Below are 11,119 nucleotides of genomic sequence, written 5' to 3' on the forward strand. Positions count from 1 at the left end.
AGCCTAGCAGTGTGACCTGAATGAATGGGTATGGGGAGAATGGCCGCACTGCTACTTCAGGGCTGTCCGCACACTGGGCGCCCTACACCACCTGCCACTGCCTGCCTCAGTCTGAAAGGACACAGGTAAGCAGCCTTGTTACTTATCAGATGCATTATGTAAGGGCACCCTGGAGATGACCCCTGAGTCCACATCATCCAAGTTTTAAAGCTACTGGTAAACTAATAAAAAAGTATTCCAATGTAAGTTTTTACCTTAATAAGAAGGGGAAGACTAGAGCTATTTAGAATGATGAATACTTAATTAGAGAGGACACAAAGATACCTTTACAGGAATGTGAGATAGAATTTATATGTAAGTGTTGATTTGTTGTAATCACAGAACGAAAGCCAGAATTACATCAAGCCATTCTCCATTCCAGAAAAAACCCGACGGTGGTGTGGACTGTTTGTGCTTACAGTTTTTGGTTTCACCCAGAGCTGGTTGTTTCCTTTATTTTATTTGTATGCATGCTAATCTCCTAGCTGAGCTTTGCCCTTTGATACCTGTCTCACCACAAAACGTCATTACCTCAAACAGTCGATCATCGGAGCTAAATATAACCAAGTCAAGAAACGTTGTGTATTAACAATAACATCAACATACAGTAGCAGGTAGGATGCAATGGCGTTCAGAGGCCGGACGATCTCAAATGTTTTTTTTAAAGGGGCAATCACTAAAAGGCCCCTTTAAAAAAACTTCAGAGATTGGCCAGCATCCTGCACCTCTAGCAATCTCGGACGCCATTACATCCCACTGATAATTTTTCTACGAAAACTACTACTGTATATTTGTTTTACTGTGTTGTGTTTATACTGCTGAATTGTTGATGTCACTGGAATCACAAGAGTTACAATGACTGTATGTGTCAAGCCATCACTAGCAATAAGAAATGGAGGCATGATGTTTAGAAATGCATATCTTATACACTGCATGTGTGAAATAAATAAACAATAAGCATGACATTGCCAGCTTCAGCTTCAGGTCAGCTTTGTATTCCATGCTGTTGCTGTACTGCTGTACAGTAGTTGTCCTACCACAGAGCAAAAAAAGAAGACGTGCTATTTTGTAAATACACAGAAAGCCATTTTGGATGCTTTCATAAGTTTCATACATTTCCTGTGTGTGTTTGCTGCTTACTCAATTTTACAGACAGAAAATCAAGAACTACAGTAACCAAACGCTGCCCCTTCTCAGCTTTTAAACAGTTAAACAGTTAGAAATTCTAAGCAACACTTCCGAACAGACTGTAAGTTAGTACAAAAAGTTGTAACAAAGTTTCCTATTTGATACTAAAATATGATCATTTGGACATCTTGTTATTGATATTGTTCTAACTTCTATCTATCTGCTATCTAATCTAATAGTAGACACATACAGTATGATGGCCATCTGAATACTTAAACTCTCTACTGGCAGATGTAAGCCTATATTTATACACAGGATAACAATATAAACGTATCTAATATAATATATATGGAGACATACTGTTTTTCCAGGGAAAAGGGTCAGCTTTATTTATTTCTAAAACGGGGAAAAGGTATGGGGGCACTACATGCAGTACATCATCTGTTCAAGTGAGTCAGGCTTAAATGAGGGTAACTGCCAGCTCATAGCATAATTCACAGAAAGTTAGATGGGGACAGCTTCCAGCCCATCACCAAATTCAAGGCTAGAGGGTCCAACTGCCAACCCATCACCAGACACAAGGCCTAGATGGGTCCAACCACCAGCCCATCACCAAACTCAAGCCTAGATGAGTCAATCCACCAGCCCATCAACACATTTAAGGTTTAGATGGGGGCAAACCACCAGCCCATCACCCACAAGTCAAGGTATCTACACTCCCCTCCCAATGACACCCAAGAAGCCCACCTGTACTTGTGGTGCAGCTAACCCCAGCAGGGAAGAATCAGCCTAACCTGTTTTTTGGTGGGGAGAGCACCTCAACGCCTAATGCAAGACAACTACCACTACTACTGTTTTCCCCTCAACAATACCAGATGGGCCACATGGTTCTTATCTGTCAAATTTTATGTTTCTACAGTATGTTTAATAAAGCTGACAACCAACAAAATAATAAATTGGAGGGAGGTAGGGAATGTCCACAGTAGCAAAAGACTTCCCAGTTCAGGAAACAGTATAAAGCACAAACCACACCCTTCAAGTAGGCCAGAGTAAAACATGCCATAACCCAAACACCAGCCCTCTAACAAAAGTAACCCCTGCTGCTAAATGTATGCTAACCCAACCTGGAGGTTTAAATCCCATCAGGCATAATAAATGCCTGTTGTCTCCTTTCTGTGAAAAGAGAATTTGGTTCATAATTAATCTTTCCATGGATGAGGCCATGCATCTGTCACTATGGATGTCTGTGGGGAGAGCTTTCAGCTCAGTAGTTTAATGAGAATAGAGCCTTGGTTTGTACAGCCAGCTCATTATGTGACCCTTAGGGGTCTATGCACTAAGCCTTGGAGAGATTTAAAATGGACAGAGATAAAGTACCAGCCAATCAGCTTCCGGACTGCCATGTTACAGGCTGTGTTTGGAAAATGACGGTTAGGAGCTGGTTGGTTGTTATAATATTTTATCTCCGTCCACTTTATCTTTCTCCAAAGCATAGTACATTTCTAAACCATATTACAATGTAATTATAATTCTCTATTAAAGCTTTACTTTTCTCACCTTCTCCTTATACTCCAGAAATATGTAAGATGTCTTAAAAAGTTGTTTTTTTAACCACTCTCTTTGGTATTGTATCTGCAACCATGCACACTATTTGTTTTTACAACCAGATATGTTGCTAACATAGTAAATGAGAGCCTAACGTCAACCTCTGACAGTGTCGGACTGGTCCACCAAGATGGTGGGGAGATCTCGGCCAGGCCTTGCTGACAAAGTCTTCAACCCTCTTTCCAAGAGGGGAAGGCCAAGGCAGTGCAGTTCAGTGTCAATGCGTATTTACTCCAGGCTTCGAAGTGTTGCAGACATCATTTAATATCATTGCATCACTGCCGGCCAGTGTAGAAGAGACAGGAGAAGATGACAGAAAGAATCATCAAAGCAGATAGTTTTAAGATTAGCAATAGTGCTGCAGGGGATTGAGTGGAGAAAAGCCAGGGGTTGGGTGTAGAGATGAGCGGGTTCGGTTCCTCGGAATCCGAACCCGCCCGAACTTCAGTTTTTTTACACGGGTCCGAGCGACTCGGATCTTCCCGCCTTGCTCGGTTAACCCGAGCGCGCCCGAACGTCATCATCACGCTGTCGGATTCTCGCGAGGCTCGGATTCTATCGCGAGACTCGGATTCTATATAAGGAGCCGCGCGTCGCCGCCATTTTCACACGTGCATTGAGATTCATAGGGAGAGGACGTGGCTGGCTTCCTCTCCGTTTATAGAGATTCGAGAAGAGAGTGAGACAGAGAGAGACACAGTAGTAATTTTGGGGAGCATTAGGAGGAGTACTACTACTAGTAGTACTTGCTGAAGTGATAGAGATAGTGTGACTGTATTATCTGACTTGTGGGGGAGACACTGACAGTGGGGAGCAGTTAGAGTCTGAGAGCAGGACTCAGGACTCAGGAGTACATATAACGTACAGTGCACACTTTTGCTGCCAGAGTGCCAGCCACACTGCCATTGTTTGTGACCACACTGACCACCAGTATAATATATATTGTGATTGTCTGCTTAGGACTCAGGAGTACTACTTGCAAGTTGCTGATAGTGTGACCAGTGACCTGACCACCAGTTTAATAATCACCACCAGTTTATGAGTTTAATATATATATATATATATATATATATAATTGTATATAATATATATATAATATTGTATACCACCTAGCACCTACCCGTGTTTTTTTTTTTTTTCTTTCTTCTTTATACATACTACTATAGTAGCTTACTGTAGCAGTCTGCGGTGCTGCTGAGCTGACAGTGTCCAGCAGGTCCGTCATCAGTCATTACATAATAAATATATATACCTGTCCGGCTGCAGTACTAGTGATATTATATATACATATATATTGATTTCATCTCATTATCATCCAGTCTATATTATCAGCAGACACAGTACGTTAGTCCACGGCTGTAGCTACCTCTGTGTCGGCACTCGGCAGTCCATCCATAATTGTATACCACCTACCCGTGGTTGTTGTTTTTTTCTTTCTTCTTTATACATACTACTATAGTAGCTTACTGTAGCAGTCTGCGGTGCTGCTGAGCTGACAGTGTCAAGCAGGTCCGTCATCAGTCATTACATAATAAATATATAATATATACCTGTCCGGCTGCAGTACTAGTGATATTATATATACATATATATTGATTTCATCTCATTATCATCCAGTCTATATTATCAGCAGACACAGTACGGTAGTCCACGGCTGTAGCTACCTCTGTGTCGGCACTCGGCAGTCCATCCATAATTGTATACCACCTACCCGTGTTTTTTTTTTTTCTTTCTTCTTTATACATACTACTATAGTAGCTTACTGTAGCAGTCTGCGGTGCTGCTGAGCTGACAGTGTCCAGCAGGTCCGTCATCAGTCATTACATAATAAATATATATACCTGTCCGGCTGCAGTACTAGTGATATTATATATACATATATATTGATTTCATCTCATTATCATCCAGTCTATATTAGCAGCAGACACAGTACGTTAGTCCACGGCTGTAGCTACCTCTGTGTCGGCACTCGGCAGTCCATCCATAATTGTATACCACCTACCCGTGTTTTTTTTTTTTCTTTCTTCTTTATACATACTACTATAGTAGCTTACTGTAGCAGTCTGCGGTGCTGCTGAGCTGACAGTGTCCAGCAGGTCCGTCATCAGTCATTACATAATAAATATATATACCTGTCCGGCTGCAGTACAAGTGATATTATATATACATATATATTGATTTCATCTCATTATCATCCAGTCTATATTATCAGCAGACACAGTACGTTAGTCCACGGCTGTAGCTACCTCTGTGTCGGCACTCGGCAGTCCATCCATAATTGTATACCACCTACTCGTGGTTTTTTTTTTTTTTTCTTCTTTATACATACTACTATAGTAGCTTACTGTAGCAGTCTGCGGTGCTGCTGAGCTGACAGTGTCCAGCAGGTCCGTCATCAGTCATTACATAATAAATATATATACCTGTCCGGCTGCAGTACTAGTGATATTATATATACATATATATTGATTTCATCTCATTATCATCCAGTCTATATTATCAGCAGACACAGTACGGTAGTCCACGGCTGTAGCTACCTCTGTGTCGGCACTCGGCAGTCCATCCATAATTGTATACCACCTACCCGTGTTTTTTTTTTTTCTTTCTTCTTTATACATACTACTATAGTAGCTTACTGTAGCAGTCTGCGGTGCTGCTGAGCTGACAGTGTCCAGCAGGTCCGTCATCAGTCATTACATAATAAATATATATACCTGTCCGGCTGCAGTACTAGTGATATTATATATACATATATATTGATTTCATCTCATTATCATCCAGTCTATATTATCAGCAGACACAGTACGGTAGTCCACGGCTGTAGCTACCTCTGTGTCGGCACTCGGCAGTCCATCCATAATTGTATACCACCTACCCGTGGTTTTTTTTTCTTCTTTCTTCTTTATACATACTACTATAGTAGCTTACTGTAGCCGTCTGCGGTGCTGCTGAGCTGACAGTGTCCAGCAGGTCCGTCATCAGTCATTACATAATAAATATATATACCTGTCCGGCTGCAGTACTAGTGATATTATATATACATATATATTGATTTCATCTCATTATCATCCAGTCTATATTAGCAGCAGACACAGTACGGTAGTCCACGGCTGTAGCTACCTCTGTGTCGGCACTCGGCAGTCCATCCATAAGTATACTAGTATCCATCCATCTCCATTGTTTACCTGAGGTGCCTTTTAGTTGTGCCTATTAAAATATGGAGAACAAAAATGTTGAGGTTCCAAAATTAGGGAAAGATCAAGATCCACTTCCACCTCGTGCTGAAGCTGCTGCCACTAGTCATGGCCGAGACGATGAAATGCCAGCAACGTCGTCTGCCAAGGCCGATGCCCAATGTCATAGTACAGAGCATGTAAAATCCAAAACACCAAATATCAGTAAAAAAAGGACTCCAAAACCTAAAATAAAATTGTCGGAGGAGAAGCGTAAACTTGCCAATATGCCATTTACCACACGGAGTGGCAAGGAACGGCTGCGGCCCTGGCCTATGTTCATGGCTAGTGGTTCAGCTTCACATGAGGATGGAAGCACTCAGCCTCTCGCTAGAAAAATGAAAAGACTCAAGCTGGCAAAAGCACCGCAAAGAACTGTGCGTTCTTCGAAATCCCAATTCCACAAGGAGAGTCCAATTGTGTCGGTTGCGATGCCTGACCTTCCCAACACTGGACGTGAAGAGCATGCGCCTTCCACCATTTGCACGCCCCCTGCAAGTGCTGGAAGGAGCACCCGCAGTCCAGTTCCTGATAGTCAGATTGAAGATGTCAGTGTTGAAGTACACCAGGATGAGGAGGATATGGGTGTTGCTGGCGCTGGGGAGGAAATTGACCAGGAGGATTCTGATGGTGAGGTGGTTTGTTTAAGTCAGGCACCCGGGGAGACACCTGTTGTCCGTGGGAGGAATATGGCCATTGACATGCCTGGTGAAAATACCAAAAAAATCAGCTCTTCGGTGTGGAAGTATTTCAACAGAAATGCGGACAACAGGTGTCAAGCCGTGTGTTGCCTTTGTCAAGCTGTAATAAGTAGGGGTAAGGACGTTAACCACCTCGGAACATCCTCCCTTATACGTCACCTGCAGCGCATTCATAATAAGTCAGTGACAAGTTCAAAAACTTTGGGTGACAGCGGAAGCAGTCCACTGACCAGTAAATCCCTTCCTCTTGTAACCAAGCTCACGCAAACCACCCCACCAACTCCCTCAGTGTCAATTTCCTCCTTACCCAGGAATGCCAATAGTCCTGCAGGCCATGTCACTGGCAATTCTGACGAGTCCTCTCCTGCCTGGGATTCCTCCGATGCATCCTTGAGTGTAATGCCTACTGCTGCTGGCGCTGCTGTTGTTGCTGCTGGGAGTCGATCGTCATCCCAGAGGGGAAGTCGTAAGCCCACTTGTACTACTTCCAGTAAGCAATTGACTGTCCAACAGTCCTTTGCGAGGAAGATGAAATATCACAGCAGTCATCCTGCTGCAAAGCGGATAACTGAGGCCTTGACAACTATGTTGGTGTTAGACGTGCGTCCGGTATCCGCCGTTAGTTCACAGGGAACTAGACAATTTCTTGAGGTAGTGTGCCCCCGTTACCAAATACCATCTAGGTTCCACTTCTCTAGGCAGGCGATACCGAGAATGTACACGGACGTCAGAAAAAGACTCACCAGTGTCCTAAAAAATGCAGTTGTACCCAATGTCCACTTAACCACGGACATGTGGACAAGTGGAGCAGGGCAGGGTCAGGACTATATGACTGTGACAGCCCACTGGGTAGATGTATGGACTCCCGCCGCAAGAACAGCAGCGGCGGCACCAGTAGCAGCATCTCGCAAACGCCAACTCTTTCCTAGGCAGGCTACGCTTTGTATCACCGCTTTCCAGAATACGCACACAGCTGAAAACCTCTTACGGCAACTGAGGAAGATCATCGCGGAATGGCTTAACCCAATTGGACTCTCCTGTGGATTTGTGGCATCGGACAACGCCAGCAATATTGTGTGTGCATTAAATCTGGGCAAATTCCAGCACGTCCCATGTTTTGCACATACCTTGAATTTGGTGGTGCAGAATTTTTTTAAAAACGACAGGGGTGTGCAAGAGATGCTGTCGGTGGCCAGAAGAATTGCGGGACACTTTCGGCGTACAGGCACCATGTACAGAAGACTGGAGCACCACCAAAAACAACTGAACCTGCCCTGCCATCATCTGAAGCAAGAAGTGGTAACGAGGTGGAATTCAACCCTCTATATGCTTCAGAGGTTGGAGGAGCAGCAAAAGGCCATTCAAGCCTATACAATTCAGCACGATATAGGAGGTGGAATGCACCTGTCTCAAGCGCAGTGGAGAATGATTTCAACATTGTGCAAGGTTCTGATGCCCTTTGAACTTGCCACACGTGAAGTCAGTTCAGACACTGCCAGCCTGAGTCAGGTCATTCCCCTCATCAGGCTTTTGCAGAAGAAGCTGGAGACATTGAAGGAGGAGCTAACACAGAGCGATTCCGCTAGGCATGTGGGACTTGTGGATGGAGCCCTTAATTCGCTTAACAAGGATTCATGGGTGGTCAATCTGTTGAAATCAGAGCACTACATTTTGGCCACCATGCTCGATCCTAGATTTAAAGCCTACCTTGGATCTCTCTTTCCGGCAGACACAAGTCTGCTGGGGTTCAAAGACCTGCTGGTGAGAAAATTGTCAAGTCAAGCGGAACGCGACCTGTCAACATCTCCTCCTTCACATTCTCCCGCAACTGGGGGTGCGAGGAAAAGGCTCAGAATTCCGAGCCCACCCGCTGGCGGTGATGCAGGGCAGTCTGGAGCGACTGCTGATGCTGACATCTGGTCCGGACTGAAGGACCTGACAACGATTACGGACATGTCGTCTACTGTCACTGCATATGATTCTCTCACGATTGAAAGAATGGTGGAGGATTATATGAGTGACCGCATCCAAGTAGGCACGTCACACAGTCCGTACTTATACTGGCAGGAAAAAGAGGCAATTTGGAGGCCCTTGCACAAACTGGCTTTATTCTACCTAAGTTGCCCTCCCACAAGTGTATACTCCGAAAGAGTGTTTAGTGCCGCCGCTCACCTTGTCAGCAATCGGCGTACGAGGTTACATCCAGAAAATGTGGAGAAGATGATGTTCATTAAAATGAATTATAATCAATTCCTCCGTGGAGACATTGACCAGCAGCAATTGCCTCCACAAAGTACACAGGGAGCTGAGATGGTGGATTCCAGTGGGGACGAATTGATAATCTGTGAGGAGGGGGATGTACACGGTTATATATCGGAGGATGATGATGAGGTGGACATCTTGCCTCTGTAGAGCCAGTTTGTGCAAGGAGAGATTAATTGCTTCTTTTTTGGTGGGGGTCCAAACCAACCCGTCATTTCAGTCACAGTCGTGTGGCGGACCCTGTCACTGAAATGATGGGTTGGTTAAAGTGTGCATGTCCTGTTTATACAACATAAGGGTGGGTGGGAGGGCGGGTGGGAGGGCCCAAGGACAATTCCATCTTGCACCTCTTTTTCTTTAATTTTTCTTTGCGTCATGTGCTGTTTGGGGAGTATTTTTTGGAAGGGCCATCCTGCGTGACACTGCAGTGCCACTCCTAGATGGGCCCGGTGTTTGTGTCGGCCACTAGGGTCGCTTATCTTACTCACACAGCTACCTCATTGCGCCTCTTTTTTTCTTTGCGTCATGTGCTGTTTGGGGAGGGTTTTTTGGAAGGGACATCCTGCGTGACACTGCAGTGCCACTCCTAGATGGGCCCGGTGTTTGTGTCGGCCACTAGGGTCGCTTATCTTACTCACACAGCTACCTCATTGCGCCTCTTTTTTTCTTTGCGTCATGTGCTGTTTGGGGAGGGTTTTTTGGAAGGGACATCCTGCGTGACACTGCAGTGCCACTCCTAGATGGGCCCGGTGTTTGTGTCGGCCACTAGGGTCGCTTATCTTACTCACACAGCTACCTCATTGCGCCTCTTTTTTTCTTTGCGTCATGTGCTGTTTGGGGAGGGTTTTTTGGAAGGGACATCCTGCGTGACACTGCAGTGCCACTCCTAGATGGGCCCGGTGTTTGTGTCGGCCACTAGGGTCGCTTATCTTACTCACACAGCTACCTCATTGCGCCTCTTTTTTTCTTTGCGTCATGTGCTGTTTGGGGAGGGTTTTTTGGAAGGGACATCCTGCGTGACACTGCAGTGCCACTCCTAGATGGGCCCGGTGTTTGTGTCGGCCACTAGGGTCGCTTATCTTACTCACACAGCTACCTCATTGCGCCTCTTTTTTTCTTTGCGTCATGTGCTGTTTGGGGAGGGTTTTTTGGAAGGGACATCCTGCGTGACACTGCAGTGCCACTCCTAGATGGGCCAGGTGTTTGTGTCGGCCACTAGGGTCGCTTATCTTACTCACACAGCTACCTCATTGCGCCTCTTTTTTTTCTTTGCGTCATGTGCTGTTTGGGGAGGGTTTTTTGGAAGGGCCATCCTGCGTGACACTGCAGTGCCACTCCTAGATGGGCCAGGTGTTTGTGTCGGCCACTAGGGTCGCTTATCTTACTCACACAGCTACCTCATTGCGCCTCTTTTTTTCTTTGCGTCATGTGCTGTTTGGGGAGGGTTTTTTGGAAGGGCCATCCTGCGTGACACTGCAGTGCCACTCCTAGATGGGCCAGGTGTTTGTGTCGGCCACTAGGGTCGCTTATCTTACTCACACAGCTACCTCATTGCGCCTCTTTTTTTCTTTGCGTCATGTGGTGTTTGGGGAGGGTTTTTTGGAAGGGCCATCCTGCGTGACACTGCAGTGCCACTCCTAGATGGGCCAGGTGTTTGTGTCGGCCACTAGGGTCGCTTAGCTTAGTCATCCAGCGACCTCGGTGCAAATTTTAGGACTAAAAATAATATTGTGAGGTGTGAGGTATTCAGAATAGACTGAAAATGAGTGGAAATTATGGTTTTTGAGGTTAATAATACTTTGGGATCAAAATGACCCCCAAATTCTATGATTTAAGCTGTTTTTTAGTGTTTTTTGAAAAAAACACCCGAATCCAAAACACACCCGAATCCGACAAAAAAAATTCGGTGAGGTTTTGCCAAAACGCGGTCGAACCCAAAACACGGCCGCGGAACCGAACCCAAAACCAAAACACAAAACCCGAAAAATTTCAAGTGCACATCTCTAGTTGGGTGGTGGAAGAAGGGAAGGGGGGTATTTCTGCATTGCTAAATTCCAATGTGATCTTCTTAAAGCAACAGTGACAAAAAAAAGTTTTTAGGAGCCAGTAAAACTGTATTAGTAAATCCATGCTTTTACAGTGTGCCTTTTA

This window comes from Pseudophryne corroboree, chromosome 1 (assembly GCF_028390025.1).
Source record: "Pseudophryne corroboree isolate aPseCor3 chromosome 1, aPseCor3.hap2, whole genome shotgun sequence".
Classification (NCBI taxonomy): domain Eukaryota; kingdom Metazoa; phylum Chordata; class Amphibia; order Anura; family Myobatrachidae; genus Pseudophryne; species Pseudophryne corroboree.